This window comes from Tauraco erythrolophus, chromosome 17 (genome assembly GCF_009769465.1).
Source record: "Tauraco erythrolophus isolate bTauEry1 chromosome 17, bTauEry1.pri, whole genome shotgun sequence".
In the NCBI taxonomy this organism is placed as follows: Eukaryota; Metazoa; Chordata; class Aves; order Musophagiformes; family Musophagidae; genus Tauraco; species Tauraco erythrolophus.
In genome coordinates, this window is record NC_141481.1 from 17045618 (window position 1) to 17065506 (window position 19889).

The 19889-nt window shown below is 53.4% G+C and overlaps 1 protein-coding gene across 1 annotated transcript in view; it reads right to left on the reverse strand.

Annotated features, from left to right (window-relative positions):
* Nucleotides 1-19889, reverse strand: part of CAPN15 (calpain 15) — a 54567-nt gene that overhangs the window by 14785 nt on the left and 19893 nt on the right.

The following is a 19889-nucleotide window of genomic DNA, read 5'->3' on the forward strand; positions in this document are numbered from 1 at the left end:
GTACACCACATATGGGCTTCGGGGCCAGACGCCCGGCACGGCCAGCCGGCGAGCAGTGGCTCCGTGCCGGAGCCGAAGCAGGTCGTGGTGTGCCGGGACAGCTCACCAGCAGGTTCTGAGCTCAGCAGAGGAGGGCACCGCGTCCCAGCGCCAGCTCCTGCCCTGCTTACCTGGGAAGTGGAGATGCCATAGAGCCCTCGGTTCCAACGTCCGGGAATGCCTGAAACCCTGACGGGGGAACGGCTCCAACGCACGCCCCGGCCACCTCGCTCCGGGGCACAAAGTCGTAACACCGTTTTCGTGGCAAGGTTCAATTTCCAGCAAGCGAAGCGCAGCAGCAGCACCAGCTCCACAGGCCACGGCAGCCTCCGGGCTCGCAGGGAGCAGCTCTCCCTCACCGCGGCTCTCCCGGGGCTTTCAGGAAGGCGGTGCCATGCTTGCACGCGTGCTGACGAACGGCAGAAGGAATCCCAGCCCTGCACGGTGCCCTTTGCGCCCTGCTTGGGGTCATTTCCCGGAGTTTCAAGCAAAGGTGGGGCTGAAACAGAAGTTTCTGTTTCCTCCTCCTTTGCACAAGGACGAAACAGTTGTCCTTTAGGTAAAGGTGCAGCACGAGCCCAGAGCCCTCCCTCCGTGCACTCCTGCTCCCAGATAACGTGGCCAAGTCTAAAGCCCCAACCTTGAACCCAAGCTCGACGCCAGCTGTGTCTCTCTCCAGCTGAGCTGGTCCCGTTCCAACCCCTTCCACCCTGCCCTGCTTGCCCAAGACCCCAGGCCGGGCTGACCCTGCAGGAGAAGCCTCTGGAGTCCATCCCATGCCCTCAGCTCTTTCTGGGAACAGCAAATTCAGGCCATCCCAGATCAAGGAAGGAGCAGCCCAAATCCCAGGGGCTGCAACCCAGCGGGCTCCCCGCTGGCTCCTTCTCCTTCAAGGACCCAGTTCAACCACAACACAGGCTGGAACAAAGAAGGGGAAGAAGACATTTTATGCCACAGAGGACAAGTGCAGAAAGCTCTGAGACGCCGGCGCAGTCCACGGAGGGATCCGGGTCCTGGCTGGTCTCCAGCATCCCAAGCAGCAGCACCTGCACAACCAGCTTCCCAAGGCGGCTGAGCAGACTGCATTGCAGCAGCGGGGTCTGGAGGGGACGGAGGATGCAGCAAGAAGCACCTCGGGGAGGAGAAGAGTGACCCTCCCCTTGGCCGGGTGCACCAGAAACTCTCCTGGGAATACTCCAGCAGCAGCAATCAGACCATATTTCCAGACCATGCCCCACAGCCATCAGCAGAGCAGCTCCCTCTCCCAGAAAGATCAGCTATAACCTTCAACTCCCTTCTTAAATCCAACGTTTCTCTAAATAAAGCCCAAACCCATTTTATTGCAAGAGAGAGCTTGAAAATTCGTTCTGGTTCATATACCGTGCCTTCATAGTTTGAACTTTACAAGGTATTTATTTACTGGAGTTATTTAAGGAATCTTTCCCAGCTACGAGAAATATAAACATTGATTTTTCCGCCTGAAGTCCTACAGCTGTGAGCCACTGTACAGTCCTTTCCCCCGTGGCAGCACCGTGCCCACAGCTGATCATTCCTAAAACAGAGAAAGGGAAAGAGCTGCATGCCCGGCACCAGCGGAGGCGGAGAAGCAAACGGGGCCATGAAGGGCACCGTGATCCTGTCACATCCATTCGTCTTCCTGGCTGAGGTCCATCAAACCACAGGCATCAGCAAAAGGAGAAGCAAAGGCTGTCAGCAACTCGTGCCGTCCACATCTATCCTCCCGCAGCACCCCGTGCTGTGACCCACCGTACGCCGCGCTGGAGAGCGCTGGCTCCAAAAAATCCCCCCCTAAACACGCATGTCGCACTGCTTACTGCGGATCGGGACCCTCCAGCCACCACTCTTCCTGTGGCACCCACCACTCTTGCACCCACAGTCCTACCCAGCAGGCAAAGGCTTTTGGTCATGCAAAGACCATGGAAAGAAACCACCTGGTCCCTTCCCATACCAATACAGAGAAAGGAAAACCGGGATAACCTAAAAGACAGAAGTCCCACGCGAGGGGACAGCGGGATGCGTCACTGCAGCAGACCTGCTCGATGCGGTGTGAGTGACGAGCTGCGGGCTCAGGGAAGGCAGCGTGGTTTCACTTGGCCGGGCAGGAGATCCAAGCTCCAGGCAGTGGGAAGGGAGGTGGAAGGCTGGAAGGCTCCTCCACACACCACAGGAGTCAGCTCCCATCACTGTCCATTCCAGGGACACCATCCTGTCCACTGCTGGAATTTCCATCTACTTGACTTTTTCCAGTGATATGTCTCATGGAAACCAAAAAGCCTCCCACAAAGACCACCAGCTCTTCCCTCAAAGGTCTGTAGCTCCCCTTGCAGTGGCAGGGCCACCAGCACGGTAAGCTCTGGCAGGAGACTCTCCTGCCCACTTCTCCCCAGGATGTCTGTTCCACCATGTCGTGGTGCCCGGCAGTCACACAGCTTTCCCTGCAAGCAAGTGGGACACACAGAAACGGGACAGGACATGGGACAGGCGTCTTGGGCTGTCGTCCATGAGCCACTGGTTGCCCAGCCTTGACGACTGGCAGCGCACCGGACTCCTGCCAAGGACTGACAGCCAATTCAAGTCCCTGCCTGGAGCACCAGACTTAATTTAAGGGTCCAAAGATCACAGAGGGCACAAGGCTGGAAGGGCAGCACTGAACACTGGCCCTTGGTGCATCCTTACACGCTGCAACCCCTACCAGCACATGGTGGTCTGTCCTACACCAACACCTACCTCCCCAAAAATGAACTGGCTGAAGGAGAAACCCAACTGCAGCCTGTCTCAGCTCTGTACTTCTCCCTACAAAGCCTGGCTGGCTGCTTTCCTGGCGGGCAACAAGCCTACACGAGGAAATAGGGTTGTCTCTGCTACCTATTCCCCAAGCCCATCTGCTGTATGACAACACACATGCTCTCCAGCCCCAGAAAACGCAACTGAGATAAACATCACCTGCCACCTTCCCGGGCGTCTGCGCAGGAGAGGAGCTCCTCTGAAAAAAAGCCTCTCCACAGCAACCTGGCAAAGTCATCCACCCACAGAAGGGCTTTTCCTGGGAAGGGGACACTTTACAGGGAGCACGATGATGCAAGCTCTCAGCAGCCCGTCGGGCTGGCAGCTGGGATCTGCTAGAAGCTCTTGGTGGGTGCAGGCAGCAAGGAAAGGGCGACAGCCGTACGACTCCGTGGCCATGCTTCCCACCGCAGGAGCTACACCCAACCAAGACAGGGTGCACATCAGCTGGCAGGAGACACCCCCACGTTGGCAGGGCTGCACCTGCCTTGGCAGTCACACCAGTGTAACTGTAATACTTAAAAAAGAAAACAGAAGGTACTCAACCGAGCAGGCAGCCTTCGGCGTGCTGATCAGGTCCCAGGGAACCTGGCTGCTCCCTCTGCCTTGAGGAGTTAGGAGCCCACTGCCGAGGTGACGGCCTCTAGAGAGGGATGCTGGCTGGGATGCCAGAGAAGAGAGCCACTGCAGGGACATCGCAGCCTTTTGCTTCCCTCTGACGTGCAGGAACTTTCCTCTAACAGAAGCGGGGCAGAATTGTTAGGACAAGACATGGAAGGGATTCAGCAGCAGCTGGTCACCTTCCAAACCCACCTTGGGACAGTGATATTCCCCTCCCAGGGCTCCGCTGAGCCATGAGTTGAGTCTCTGCTGAGCTTGCGTGTCCTGTTGCTCTAGAGCCCTGGCTCCTACACAGGCATGAAACAAGCCAGGGGTCTCCACCACCTTTGGGTGTCATCTGGGACCAAAGGCTTTTCTGGAGCCTCGGCAGAGCAAGGCAAGACAGGAAGGAAGAGGGCAGGGTGCGAGACCGGGAAGCGCCCGAAAACCTGCAGTTTGCGTCTTTCCTGCTGGCAGGGAGCCGGTGGTGTGCCAAGTCTGTGTGATGTGCAGCTGAGCTCCAGGGCAAGAGATGGCAACCAGCCCTGGACAGAAGCACCTTGGACTGGCAGAGCAAATGGCTTGGGGTGACCTGAGCACTGGAGCGAGAGATCCCAGGGCTCCGCTGCAGAGCCCGCACTGGCAACAGGATGATGTGACTTTGTGTCAATCACACACAGCAACAGAATCGGGCTGTTTCTCTAAATAAAACTCCTCCAGAACAGCTAAAGCCTTAAAACTTACTGCTTCGCTTCTCCCCTGCAGTAAATAAACAAATAAATAAAAATCAATTGTTCTATTCAGCAACGTACAAACGCCGAGTTCTCTGAAACAGAATACATTGCAGCAAAATCCTCGTTTGACAAATACAAGAAAAAGCACTAAAACTTTGTGGAAGAAAAAAAAAAATATCATAAAAAACCCCAAACAAAATCCTGCCTGAATTATCAGTGAGCTACAAATCACGAATCCCTTCCCCTTCCCCCCATCCAGCTGTTTGCTATTTAACTCCTTCTTCCAACGGCACAGCGTGCTCCAACCGAAGAGGGGATGGCTGAGCCGTCTCCCGTGTGGACCTACCACATCTCCAGAGTCGAGCCGGAGCAGGAGACATCCACAGCTGCACGAGAAGGTGGCGTGGGGGGTCAGGAAGCACGTGGCATCACTCTGGCACTCCAACTGTTAGAAGGGCACGTGGGTCGGGATGAGGCACGGCACGAAGCTCAGGCAAAGGAGATGCTGTTGGCTGAGCTGACTCACTCTTGCAGAGCCAGGCAAGGGCTGGCAGGTTGGACCAGGAGAAGGTTGCAGCAGATATACTGGCAGAGCAACACAGAAACACGAGGAACCGGGACTTTCCACATTTTACAAATTTCTACAGGAGCATCGGTGGAGGAAAACAGTCTCTGATTCACACTTCTAAACCCCCCAGGCTACAGAAGTGTCACCAGCTCTGTGCCAGCACCATACAAACACGGCAGGTTGCATAAGTATTTCCAAATCCTGCCTCTCCTGCTCCTCCAAAGCGAGACAAGAAAACGAAACAGGCTTCACCAGCAGTGACCTTCACCCAACCTCAGAGAGGTCCAGGCAAAAATAGAGCACCAGAAGGGACCTGTCCCTTTGTCCTCTTCTCCCACTTCGCACCAGCATGGTTCTACTGAGCAAGGGCAGAGACAGCGAAGAACCCTCCCCTTTGCTTCCTTGGAGGCTCATGTCAAAGCAACTGAGCTGGGCAGTGCCAGGCAGGCCCACTGCAATGGCACAAATGTGCCCACAAAAGAGGGGCCCTTGGGGGACCTCTCTGCCCATGAGTGATGGCAGCACTCCACTTCCACAAGAGCAAGGACGGAGGATCCCACAATAACTCAGGTCAGAGGGACCTCAGAGGGGTCTCCAGTCCAACCTGCTGCCCCAAACTGGGTCTCTTAGGAGATCACAACTGGTTGTTCCGGTTTATACAGTCTGACCTTGAAGACCTCCGAGCACAGAGACTCCACAACCTCTCTGGGCAGCACTCTATTAACTGACTGTCCTCCTGGCCAAAATCTCCTTACATCCAGTTGATGCTCTCTTGTTTCACCCCTATGCCTGTTGTTTCCTCTCCTTCCACCATGCACTGCTGTGAAGAGCCAGCCTGGCTCTGTCTTCTAGATGATTTCCCTGTAGGTATTGGTTGACCTCCTCCAAAGCCTTCCCTTCTCCAGCCTGAACAAACTCTGCTCCCTCATCCTCTCCTTGCAGACACATGCTCCAGCTCCGTGACCATCTTAGTGCCCCTCCACTGACCTTGCTCCAGTTTGCCAAGGTCTTTGCTGTACTGGGAAGCCCCAAACTGGACGTACTTTTAGGAGTTCAAGCTGTAGTCTCACTACACCTTTCTGGGTTGCGCTCCTGCTCCCCTTGAACAGCACTGGGGAAGCATCCGATACTGTACGGGTCTGAGCTCCTCTGCAGAATGGTGCTGGTGGCTCACATCCTCCTCGGGGAGCTGAGAAAGTGCTGAGGGTGACCTGGTTCAAAAGCTGCTACAAAACACAGCTTCACCCTGGCAGGAACCTGTCAACTTCAGAAGCACCAGCAGTTCATCCTTCTGGTGACTACAAAGAGACAAAACTGATTGTTTACAAAACTCTTGCTAGGATAGCTTGGCTTTATCACCACGTCTGACACCTCGTGTCCTTCTAGGCACCACCACCGCAAGCAGCTGTCAGAAGCACCTACCAGCAGACCTGGTCTGTAGCATCCAGGACCTACAGCCCTGGATGAAGCAGCACTTGGATCTCATCATCACACTGGGGTCAGACGAGGAAAGAAAAGACCCAAAAAGGACACCACCTTCTTCATACAACCTCCGTCTCACACCAGGCAGCTCCTTCAGCTGGGACCTTGGCCTGAGCTCCTGGCTGCACCGTTGTCTTTGTTCCTCCAGTCTGGTGGAAGGGAACCACAATGGCTACAACTACGCACGTTCTTCCTTTTGTTGAAGCAGCTGATGAAATAAAGACTGCTTGATCCTGAAATATTAATCTTTGAGTGCTCCAGAGCTTTATCATATATTTATATCTGCTCTCACTCTTTAGGGTCAGTCCAGGACAAACTGTCAACTAGTTTCCAGGAAACCAGCTTAGATAGGAAAAGGAAAAACAGCCAAGGGACCAGCCTGATCCACTTCCATGCCAAACTCTTCTCTGGCCAGGACACCCCAGCCTTCTTGGAGGTTACCCCCTCCCAGCCCCAGCACAGTGTCAGGACTCCTGACCATTCACTGGAGAAGGACAATTACATTTATGCAGAAAATGGCATTTTCCACTGGAAATAACCTGAAATGAATTAAAGCAGGACAACTGGATTTGTGCTGTTTAATAAAGCAATGGTGGCAGAGGAGAATCACTCACCAGGGGAGAAGAAAAAAAAAGGTCTAATTCTACAGCAGCAGACCATGCAAGGGGGAGCACTTGACGGTGAACGGGGCCATTAAAGATCCATCAACACCACATAACCCTCTCCAGAAGGTGCCGAGAGGCTCAGATAGACACAAAGAGTTTTGCAAGCTGCTGACGCACTCCGGTTCCTGGGAATTTCTTGGTCCCATTGCACCAAACCTCAAGAGGGTTCTTGCACAGTTTCTATTTAGCTCCTACTTTTGCCACACTGGACACAGCTCACAAAGTGCTCCGCCAGCTCGGATGTGCTCCACTGGCCAGGGAGAAAAGAGGCTGCGAGTTTTAACGAGAAGTTCTCAGGGGAAAACTGAATTCTGCTAATGAGAAGTCTGAGAAAAAAGCCCAGCATTGGCTCCAGATGTATGGAGTTCACTCAGCAGTATATTTTTCTGGCAGCCAACAAAACCACAGAACATGTTCTCAAACTGTAGCTTTCCCTGCAATTTACTTGGCCATCGGAAAACAGGGCTTGCCTGTCTCAAAAAAGACAGATGTTAAGGGTGAGAGGGGACATTTTGTTGTAGGACAGGGAAGGACGGACCTACAAGGTAATGCTCTGCAAGTACGACTGCACAGCCACACAAAGAACATGGTCTACTACCCTTCACCAGCCATGGAAGACGCCCCAAGGAACCTGTCAAGATTGTGGTGGGAAACAAGAGGAGGGCAGAGGCACCGCTTGGGCAGGAGCACCCTGAAAGCAAGCTGGAGAGGGGCTTCTGATGAGAGCGTGTAGTGACAGGACAAGGGGCAATGGCTTTAAACTGAAAAAGGGGAGATTTAGATTGGATCTAAGGAAGAAATTCTTCCCTCTGAGGGTGCTGAGGCACTGGACCAGGTTGCACAGAGAAGCTGTGGCTGCCCCATCCCTGGAAGTGTTCAAGGCCAGGTGGGATGAGGCTTTGAGCAACCTGGTGTAGTGGAAGGTGTCCCTGCCCATGGCAGGGGAGTTGGAACTGGATGACCTTGAAGGTCCCTTCCAACCCAAACCATTCCGTGATTCTATGAAAGCTCCTGTAACATGCACCAAAGTCTGGCTTTGATGAAGGAAGGAAGCTGAGGAGACCATCATCACTTGCAGAACCCTCTTCACAGCTGAAATTCCTGGCTGAGTTTGGCACAGGAAAAGGAGAGAAGGAGCAGTGTCTTTGAAGGGATCTGCCCATCTCGATACACGGCCACTGGAGTTGAAGGCCCAATGTCGCTGCGAGAACACAAAGCAACACATGCCTGGAAGGAGTATACCTTCCAGACTAGTTTTCCTCGCTCTCACACTGGCTTTCCTCCAAGGCTAAGGAACACGCAGGCAGCATTATCCTAAACTGATGGACTGGAGACAAGAGACTTTTATCGTTCTTCATGCAAAATCATCAAAGCAGACTCAGAATCTGGAAGGCTTGCCTTGTGAGAAAAACAGGACGTGCATCATTAGCCTTTAATATACCTTAATTGCTTCAGTGTTGTAAGATCCTAGTTTTCAGAAGAAAACCAGTTTGGCTGGCAGAGCGCTGTGCAGCACAGGCACGCTGGGACAAGATCATTCTCGAAGGCTCCTTTGCTAATGAACAGGTTATCCAAACCTCTGCCAGGGCAACAAGAAGAATCCCTGGGGATATGAAAGGAAGAGGCAGACTGAGTATTTCAAGGAGGCCAGCAAAGTCCAAGTTATAGCTTCACTCAAATGTCATCAGCTTTTGCAAGCTCTTGGCTTCGCAAGCTTTTGATGATGGACCAGGTGTCTCACCCTAAAGAAGCAACTCCTGCACTTACCCAAGGTTATTGGGATACAGGGCCCAGATGAGATGGCCAACGGCAATGTGACCTTTTCAAAACTCAGGATGGAGGCATAGGGAACGCGCTACGCTGGCACTCAGCCACGCCGGATCATCACGGGACAGGCTTTGCTGCAGCAAAGCTGGCAGGAGAACAGCCCAGGAAGGTCCCTCCGGAGCCCCAGCCCTGGGGACAACCCCCAGCACAGCCTCAGCTCCTCTCAAGCCATACTGTTTCTCATTGAGATCAATTCCAGGCTGTTGTTATAATTAATAACCTCATCTTGCCTCCCTGCATGCAAGCACGGGAAATTTCTGCAGCTGCAATCACGGTTCACTTCAAAGAAACCAATTTAGCCCAGCGCTATTGCTGCCATCATTCCTGGACTCAACTACTCGATTTACCTTCTCTGTACCTCATTTCCCTGGTCTTTTGGCTATCTGGGGAAAATTAAGAGCAAATAATATCAAGCTCCAATTGCACCTAAGTATTATACTAGGTGAGGAAAATTTGTGTCGTTAACTCAGCCCAGCACCGTACTACGTATACGCTGAAACACGTTCGACAACGTCTTAAGACTTTGATTTGGCTCAAGGTGGTGAGGAACCCAATGGCCTCAATCTGTATCTTGCCTCACTTTGACTACACTGACTTTGCCCAAAACCCACGTACAGTGGGTATCTGAACCCACTTAAGAGCAAATACACAAAGGAGGTACACCAGTTTTATAGGGTTTTGTCACAGTTGCATGAAATCGGTGTCATTTGGGTGTAGAAAACGCAAAGGATCTCGGCAGATACATTTGGGAGTGCCTCAGCTCCCACAGAAGCTGCTCTTTCAGGGGAAAAGGGCCCACAGTCCTCCAGCAAATGCAACACCAGAATTCAATAATTTAATTTTTGTTAAAAACCAGACAGACCAGAAAGGCTTGAACCCTAGAACACTGATAGACCCAAGTTACCTTGGATACTTGTAGCTTCAGCTTCTTGCACGCTTGGAGCAAGAAGGCACCTTGAGAACAGTAGACTTGTTCTTTGGAAAGCCTGGTAAGAATCGGTTCAGCTATCTTGCATGTTTTTTATCATTATATTCCATCTCTGGTTTGAGCAGTGTCCCAGAAGGCTGCCCATGTAAAATAAAATTATCCAGAAAAATTCATGAGCACCTGAAATGGAAGAAGATTCAGATTCCATTGAAATGAGTCCTGCAGACCAGGATGATGCAACTTACAGACCTGCTACGAAATAAAATGACTACCTGTTTGCAAGATGGCTTGTATGGAAAGGCTCAAAACCCCCAGACTTTCATACCCAGCCACCAAACCAAGGCCTCCACCCTGAAAAACGTGACCCACAACCCAAACTGAGCAGTGGTCTCACCAACAACACGTGGAAACACAAGGGTTACGAGAGCTGCCCTAACTCAGCTTTTGGCCCTTCAGACTCTTTGGCAACGCCAGGGGAAAGTTTTTCTGGAAGCAGCAAAAGGGAATTTGGGAATTATATTTTCTTGAGATGTTTCCATGAGAACGACCTGCTGGCAATCCAAAGTCCCAAGCTACCTCCAGCCAGCATCCAGTGGGTGGCAATGCCCACAAACACCAAACCAACCTCCTGGACCTTCAACTCTCCACACCAAGACGACAGGACAAAAACTCAACACTGGTCATGGAGGAAGAGGGTTGGTCCCACAGCCCGGCAGTCACGGACAAGGCTCAAACGCCGGCGCCGGGGCTGCTCCTGGTGCGAGGTGCTCGCTGTGTGGGCACGCCGGCGGATGCTCCTGAGCCCCGCTCCTCGCTGATGCTGAGAACAGGTTTAGTACAAATGTGCATCGTGGTTTCACTTCGATGGCCCCAGCGGGAGGGAGCTGGCAGTTATTCACGTGTGGAGAAGCCTGAACGCTTCTGCGGAAAAGAATGAAAAATTTCAAACTCTGAAAAGATCCCCTTGGTTAGGAAGGAAGACTTTGAAGGAAGGGCAGGGGCTCCAAAAACTTCTTTAATCATTCCCTGACTGGTCCATAAATCCTTCCCTGCCTTGTGGCAGCTCAGAAAACTTCTCAAGAGCCTATGAAGGGTCAACGTGATAGACACATACAGACGAACCGAAAAAAGATGAATCAAGAGTGAGGGGAGAGCGGTTCAGCTGCCAGGCAGCAAGACAGGCTATGGTCAAAGGCCAAACGGGTTCACCTCTGGCAGAAGAGGAATGACACCTGCTGACCTGGCTGCAGCGTTCAGCCTCGACTTGCAGCCCAAAAAACTCTGACCCTTTGAACACGGCAGGAGAAGAGATTATTACAGAGCAAACACAGCCCTGGCAACATCAGGACTGACAGAATACCATCGGTCCCATCACACACCCAGCAGGGACCAGTGAGGACACCAAATCCTCTGGGATGAGCTGTGGCACAACCCCTCCATGGAGCAAGGTCCTTTAAACCTCAAGGTGTGCCAGGAAGAGGGTGGGAGATACTGGGAGCACCTAATGGCCTCCTGTGCTGGCAGGAACACCTCGAACAACATGAAGCCAAATCATGCCCTGGAGGCAGCCTCTCCACTTGCAGTCCCGAAGACTCCCTGCTGAGCTGGACAACCTGGTGAGCAGTTTAACGCTGAATATGTGAGCAGGACACAAGATGCAGGTGACCCTCCCATCAGGAGCACAGACCTCCAAGCCACCACTGAAGTTAGGCTAGCACAAGGCATATAGAAATCAGGGGAGATCAAGAACAAGAGCGAAAGGATTTACTACCAACATGCCAGATCTAGGAGGACAGCAAGATGCTGGGGAGGAATCACTGGGAAGATGTTATTTACTACTACTATTACACCACTTCATTTCAAACCATGGCAGGTTTTAATTCAAAAAGCCAACAAAAATCATGCCCTTTAAAAGGGCACAGAAATTGGTAACAGCAATGAACCAGGAGAAGACCCGAGGGATGAGGAGCATGAGGTTAATGCCTCTCTCTGAGCATTAACAGTAGCCAACAAGTGGCATACAGGGAAGCTGCAGAACATCCCTTTCACCACGACTTTCACCCAGAGTGGAAGAAGGGCGAGACTTTGCTGTCTTCAACACATCACTGAGACCTAAATGAGGCTGACATACCAAGGAGAGATGTCCTTTTTTGCTCCATCAAGGATGTGTGTCACTCCCTCAGATCTGATGGTCGAGAGGTCTTCCTCTGAGCTCCCTCCTCTCTTATTGCCTCTTAACCATCTCCATCGCAGAATTGCTGGGCTGGCTCTGCCCCAGACCCTGCTGTCAACCCTTCTCACCAAGCCAGGAGGAGACATCTGCTATCCATGCACATTCCTGCAGACTGGCCATGGGAATGCCTGCCCAGAGACGACAGGATGGGAACAGCTTCATATCAACGATTATCTACAATGCTAGAGTTGGGAAGAGCGGGAGGGATGGCCAGAAGAGCTCAAAGTGTAAAGATTTCAGATGAAACGTGGGAGGGGATGGACTAGAGGACATCTCTTAGGACATCTCATGTCTGGAGAGCATAGCATGGGACAGGATTGAGGAGCTGAGGGTGATGCTCTGTCAGAAAGCCCACACCCCCACCTTGCTCTCACAGCCAGCGCCACCAGCACAGGTCCAAAACACCACCTTGTACTTGCAGAGAGTAAATTAAATCCCTTCTTCCCAGGATGAAAAGGAAATTCAAAGCTATTTCCTGCCTTTGAGGCCCGAAAGGCAAAACACTGCTGTTGGAGGATGCCACGCAAGCGTGGTGAGGGCCACCTGCCCCGTCGCATGGTCCCGCAGGGGTTGAGGGGTGGTGGGGGCTATCGCCACGCAGGCACAGCCACGGAGAAGGAGGTGGGAGGACCCCCCCGAGCCCCTCTCTCCTTTTGCCTCATGGGTTCCCAGCCCTCCCCCGTAACCTGCACAGGGCAGGCTGCTATTTGCTTGAGCAACATCCCTCTTTCTCCCTAAATTCTCCCTGGAAAAATAAATCAAGGCATTGCTCCAAGGTGCAATTAAGGAAAAAACAACAGTAATTGAGAGCTCGGTACCATTTGGGATGGAGGCAGAGAGAAAGACTCGTGTTTCCGTGAGGTCTGTGATGAAGGAGAGGGGGGCTGCAGCCTGGCAGAGCAGGGGGAAGCAAAGCCCTCAGCCTCCTCCTCCTCCTCCTCTCCTGGGGCTCTAACTTGGCCATCACCCCGGCTCCTGGCAGCGCCGCTGCCGGGCGCTCTTCCCGCAAAGGAGGAAACATCTCGGTGCCCGAGCCCCGACTGCCGAGCTCTGCGGTGGCACCGGCCCCCGCCGGCCCACGCCGTGCCCATCCCACAGCTGCCAGCCGCGCCGGGGGCACGGCGAGCGGCACCGCGCGTCTCTGGGCGAGCCGGAAGGCAGCAGGGCGCTGCCATCTCCAGGATGATGAACAGCCCTTAATGAAAAGCTAAGCCAGCCCTGTGCCTCGGGAAAGCAGCTCGTGCTTAACAACCCAGCCAACGAGCCTTGCGCTGATGTGCAGGAAGAAAGAAAGATTGCCAGGGGACAGAGGAAGAGAGAGGAACTCTGGCAACTCCCGACGTCCCCGGAGTTCAGCCGATGGTCGGATCGGGGCACGGTAATCGAGCACCACGGCCGCGCTACACGTCAGCTGGCAGCGAGGATGGGGCTTCCTCCCAGAGCCACCAGCTAGCGAGCCCTGCTATCCCTCAACGTGCTTGAGCAGCTCCTTTGGTGACGGGAGGTCAAAGCTGGATGTCCTCTCTTCTGCGTCAGGAATCACATCTGCAACCCTTTCAAAGAACGTCAATCCCGGAGGAGGATCTCCAAGCACAGAGCAGAAGCCCAGGGCAACGTCCCAGATGAACTGGGTATCTGTTTGCACGAAAGTCAACACGCTCGCTCTTTCCACCGAGTCTTTGGCTCCACGTGCAACTTTCAAGCGCGCTCACGTCCTGGAAAAGCCATGCACGAAGGCTTGGTGCAGCCTGCTGCACGGGAGCCACGTCCCTCCACGCTTTACTGACCAGGGCCTCGCTTGGCCAGCTGGGCTGCCAGGGTCTGCACGGAGAGCAGTGAACCCCACCAACCTCACAGACAGCTCCAGCCTTTCCTGCCCCTGCATCATCCGCACCTTCTCCAGCTCCGTTCCCAGGTCACGTCAGGTCACGCAGATGAATGCAAAGACCGCAGAAAATTTGTTGCTGCATCAGCTGTGGTTTTGGGAGCCTGCTGCCACGCTGCAGTCGGGCTCTGCTCTCCGTGTAGGCTTGGGGGGAGGAAGAAGGAGGAGGGAGAAGCTGCCTCAGGTGCTGCTCAGTCAGACTCAGGGCGAACAAACCAGCATCTCCTCCACGCATTAGGAGGAAGAAGCGATTTCTTCTGACCGAGGGTGAAAGCCTGCAGTGGGGTTGGCCCTTTCCGTCAAAGCTGGTGTAGCACGCAGAGGCGTACGTGCTGGAGCGGAGCGGGGAGGGTACTGGCACCCAAGTGGTACATGCATCACTCTCAGAGGGAGACGATCAGCAACTCAGCAGAACCAGGCTGCAAAAGACACCTGCCTACCCGGCTGGGATCCCAGCGGCTGGCATGCACGGTGCGTGCTAGCCGGCCCCCACTGCTTGTCCTCCTCAACGCAGCACTGGGACACGCAGCCCTCAGCATGCCCCTCTCTAGAGGGTTCACATCTCAATGCTTTGGTCTCGAAAGCAGTTGAACATTTGGGCACAAGCACTTCTGGAATGAGACACAGTGTTAAGGAGCACAGAATCACAGAGTGGTTTGGGTTGGAAGGGACCTTCAAGCTCATCTACTTCCAACCCCCCTGCCATGGGCAGGGACACCCTCCGCTACACCACGTTGCTCAAAGCCTCATCCAACCTGGCCTTGAACACTTTCAGGGACAGGGCATCCACAGCTTCTCTGGGCAACCTGGTCCAGTGCCTCACCAGCCTCAGAGGGAAGAATTTCTTCCTTAGATCTAATAGAAATCTCCCCTCTTTCAGTTTAAAGCCATTGCCCCTTGTGGTGTCACTACACACCCTTGTCCAAAGCCCCTCTCCAGCTTTCTTGTAGCCCCTTTAGGCATTGGAAGGCTGCTATAAGATCACCCCGGAGCCTTCTCTTCTCCAGGCTGAACACCCCCAACTCTCTCAGCCTGTCTCCATAGCAGAGGCGCTCCAGCCCTCGGATCACCTTCGTGGCCTCCTCTGGACTCGCTCCAGCAGCTCCATCTCCTTCTTGTGATGGGGACTCCAGAGCTGAGGTGGGATGGCACAGGTGGGATGTTTGTATTTGTATCTTGAGCTTGTAAGTGAAGTTCAAGTTGGCTGTGGAGCGTTCACAGTCCAGGAAGCCAGAAAAGAGAAGCTCTTAACTTATAGGGGATCTGTAACAAGAAGGATCGGGGGTGCTAGGTGCCTGGATTAGCCCGGAGAGAACAGGCACCAGCACAGAAGCCTCCTCTGGAAGCAAAGTAACTCCAGCGCCCATTTGGTGTCCAGTGAACGCACAGATATGGCTGTGTCCTCCTCAGCTTGCAACACCTGCCTGGTGGAAAATTCCGTCTTTCCACAAAGCAACCAGAGAGGTTCTGGACAGAACTGGGAATGGCCTTCCCACTGCAGCACCTGAAAGAACTAAGACTTCATGGCTGTACACACCTCTGCGTGCATCTGTGCAGCCCTGTGCCTGCAGCAGACAGTGGTGCTTTGGAGAGCCCTGGATTCTCCTTCCGTGGAGCCCGTTATCCTGACAGCAACCAAGGCACTGACAGACTACGGGTCCTGCCCAACCACTAAGTCTAAAACGAGTCCAGACACCAAACACGAATATCTCAAGTCCTGGCAATGCTCTTTCACCATCCTCTAAACTACTCCTACTCGATAGCATAATGATTTCCAAACCTTTGGGTCACTCCAGACCTGCTCTTTGCGAGCAGTAATAACCAAGCGTGGGAGCGCACGCTTGCCTGCATCCCAGAATAGAAAGCAGCTGGAGCCGCATCTGAGCGCTGCCAACGGGAAGATGAAAAGACTTTCAGACACTCCTCTTTTTCCGCTGACACTGTCTGCACGGGCTCTTCTCCCCGTCCTCCACTCCATGCACTGTTCATTTTCCACAGGTGGTGAAGTTCCAGATGCTCCCAGGAGGCTTTCCCAACTTTATTCTATTTAAATAACAGGGGCATAGGGTTTATTACAGTTATTGAAGGGTTTGTGTGTGTAGGTGGGGGGAATGTTAAGAGAACAAAACACACACCTGAGCCTGGGATTCAGAGAGCCACCAAGACCCCTGGCCACCCAGACACCAGCGTCTGGCCACAGAGGAGCAGAGAACCACTTTTGTCTGCACACACCGGACCAAGGGCTGTGAAGGAGTTTCTAGCTCCTCACCTACATCCTGCTACATCCTTCAGCACTAGCGAGGAGATGTGCACCAGCCTAGGAGATCATCAGGACTCCCATTACCTTTCTAGAGCAGCTGCCACCTCCTGAGCAGGGTGAAGGTCCAATCTCCAGGATGTGGCCAGAGCCAGCGATCAGGTTAAGGAGGATCTAACCAGGAGATGAAGCAGGTACACACGGCCTTGGGAGCAGAGTGTTCGGGCTGAATCAAGCTGTGTGTCTACTCCCTCTACAACCCGGGGAGCCCCGGCTGAGGACAGGCTCAGCACGCCTGGCACTGCCTGTGTGCATGGACCGTGGCGGGCAGTGAGCTCCATGTCTCCTGCAACCTAGGAAGCCCCTCAGGGGCAGGTGCAACAGGGCTTATAAAGAGGGTCTCATTACCCCATTTTCACTAACACGTTACTCTGTGCATGAGCTGGGTGAGCCCAGCTCAGAAGAAACATCCTGTAGCACAGCACCCAGCTGGGCAGCCCTTCTCTTGGGGTAGGAAAGGATCTCAACAAGGAAAGCTGTCCCAGAAATCTGCTGCTGACGTGTCCTTCACTCCAGCTGCAGCAGAAGCAGCCATGGTACCACTGGAGGAGCGCAGAGACCTGGGCATGGTGATACTTCAAATAACAGTCTGGATCACCTCCCTCCAGGTCCTATTTGAAACAGGCCCTGGAGAAGGGGAGCACTGGCTGGTCTTTGAAGAAGGATCTAAGCGTGGAGGCACAGGAAGAGAAGGAGTCCTTCTGAGAAAGTGGGAAGGAAAGAAAGCCCCAATGGGGCTGATTTCCACCGTTATGTTTTACAATATTTACAATAAAGCCTTACCTCTTCTCAGCAGGGAGGGGAGGAGGCAAGGAAAGAGCAAGAAACTGAACTCATTAAGCTGCTTTCTCGTCTGAGGAGCTGGGACAGCTTCAGCAAGGAGGGTGGACTCTTGGGACCAAAGGACACTTGATTTCTCCCATTTAGCTACCTGCACCTGAGCTATGTTTGAACAATCACTTCAAAAGCAAGCCCTGCAGACGAAAGCAAGCTGGATGAAGAGGAAGCTCTACCTGTTTTCATTCCTCTGCCTTTAAGCCAATTAAGGAATTCTTTTTAAGTGAGGGTCTGTGCTCTACCTCAAAAGAGCCTGTGCTCCCTGGAGAACAGAGCAGGGCAAGGTGACCATCTGGAGGGAGAGCCCTGCAGTCCCTGGACACCGCAGGCAGCGCTGGCCCCGTGCTTCTCCTCTGCAAAAATCCCAGCTACTCCAGACCCCTAGAATCTCACCATTTCCTAACACACCTCTGCAGCAGCTGCCTTTCCCCACCACACCTTGGTTTGCTCACCGGTACCTCACAGAAAAAGCAACTCTTGTTGACATCAGGCAGACCTATCCTTGCATCTTTCAACACTTGCCCAGTGTTTTAAGAATCCAACATGGAAAATGTCTCTGAAGCTTCACAGGCAGCCAAGAAGTGGCTGAGACGAAGCCATGGTCAGTACTTTCATTCTGCTCTCGTAATACCTGGCCTCAGCGCAGGGTGCTCAAGCTCAAGCACAGCGGGGAGGGGGCTGCAAATACAGGCAGAGCACACATCCAGGGAGACAGTACAGGCAGCTGGGGAAACATGTTTGCCAGGACAAACAGCTCCTGGCGTGAGAACGTTCAGCCAGATGCCCTGTGTGAACCGAACGGCAGAGGTTTTGCCCCTCGCACGCTGGCACAGGGCTATTTTCTGCCACTCTTCCCAGCACAGCCTGCAGAGGATACGCACGTTCTGCACCAGAAAACAAACAACCGTGTGTGCAGGGTAGTTTGGAAGTACGGGGCTGTCTGCCTGGATGAAGACCACCTTCTATTATCTTTACGAATAGGGAATGACTTTAGATGTCGCACACCCGAACAACGGCATCTGCAGTTGTGCCAGCATCCCTCCTGCCCCGTTTTGAGGCTGTTTCACACCACTTTCCAGCACACAGCAGGTGTCAGCACTGGAGGCCAGTGTGGGAGAAGAATTGTCCTGCTTCCCCAGACTAGAGAGAGGTGGGACTAAGGCAAAACATGCTACAAAAGGGCAAGGAAAAACCTGACGGGACTGTAAACCAGGCACACTCAGGACTCACCCACAGCCCCTTACTCCCAGTGCAAGTTCCCTCTCATGTGGGGAGGCTGGAAGAGAAGATTTACTGGTGGCCGCCAACCTGAATTGCTGCTCAGCGAAGATTTATGCTGCAATTTGTAATGCTGTTAAAATAAAATTGGAAGAGTGGTGAGGGAAGGGAAAGAGAGAAGGAAAGAGAAGGGAGGGAGGGGAAATGGATCAGGAGCAACAACACAGCTCCAAAGCAGTCTGCTCCCATCTCTCACGTCTCCATTGCATCCATCACCCTGCATTTCCAGCTGCTGTGCTCCAGCCTTCAGTTCTTGCAGTGCTAATACCCAGGCTCACACGCAGGGTACAGTTAATAGAAATCCGTCCATCTCCACAGCAGCTGAAGCGACAGGCTCAATAAATACAGCGGGCAGAGAACGGCACGGAAGGTCCAGGGCATCCGCAGGCTGGTGGCCGCTCCCAGGACTTCCACACTGCAGTCACCAAGGCTCCAGAAGACAGGAGAAGAGCCATCCTCACCCTAAATGTCACCCCCTGCCTTCTACCTTCTCATTCCAGCACTGGTTAAACACCACTCCTACCTGCCAAGGTCAGAGATGAGCTAAATTATACCCTGGCACCTCCAGGAACTTGTCGGCTCCGCACACTAGATCTGCAGGAAAAAGGCTGAAGTCCTGGATCAAGATCTCTATGTGTGCAAAGAGCCACAGGATTCCCCCACCGAGCCCTCCTCTGAGGAGCAGCCAAGGAAAGGTCAGAGCATCTCGCAGCTCTCAAGGCATCCTGGCTCTGCTCTGCAGAGCTGGATGATGACACACGACCTTCAAATCTCAAATGCAAAACCTCTTTAGTGAACTCTAACAGAACAGCTTCTTCTTGTCTCCAGGGAAACTCACCCTGCCCTGAGCCCGCTGCTCTGTCCGGTACTGCTGAAACCACGGAGGGAATTCAGAATCACACCCGAGGAGACTCCGGCCTTTCACCACCTCAGCATCCCTGCTCTTCACAGCCAGAGCCAGGCCAGCCTCGAGGATTCACACCTCGTTACAGAGACCACCACAGGGCAACCAACATAATGTGAGTCCAAAACATCAGCCCAACACTGACCATACCGGCCAGCTCTCAAGCCCTGCTGCTGAAGTACCTCCTCGTGGTACTCTGGCCAGCAACCGAGTCCAGCTCCTTCTTGCAAGGGAGATGGGAGAAGACAGGATCCTGGGCACAGGCTGAGTCCCACCAACAGCAACGGGTCTGTCTGCGCGTGTGCAGCTGACCTATAAAGGTCACTTACTTCTTATCATGTGCCTGAACTTTAGAGGGGACAATTATCAACAGTTTCCAAGAAGCTCAGTGGGATGAAACACGCTGATCTTACTGTGGTTTGGCTGTGAATGCTTCCTCTTGCACAGCCTACTTGACATTTTCATTTCCTTGCACTGATGGCTTCTAGGACAGTCCTGGGCCAATCTTCAGCACACGTATAAAATACCCCTGGACAGGCAGAGCAGGCCCAGACCTGTGCCCTCTGCGGCACAGCATCCCATGCAGAGAGCGAGATGGGCTCCTTCAGCACGTTGTGATCCCCACCAGCCTAAAACTCTCCCCTGCACCCTCCTGCCCCACTGACACCAAGTGAAAGGTGGCAGACAACAGTGCTTCAAGGCCACCCAAGGCATCCACCATGTCAGAGGAGGTGACCCATCAGGATACCATAGGTAAACCAAGGAGCTCTAGGATGACATAAGAGCA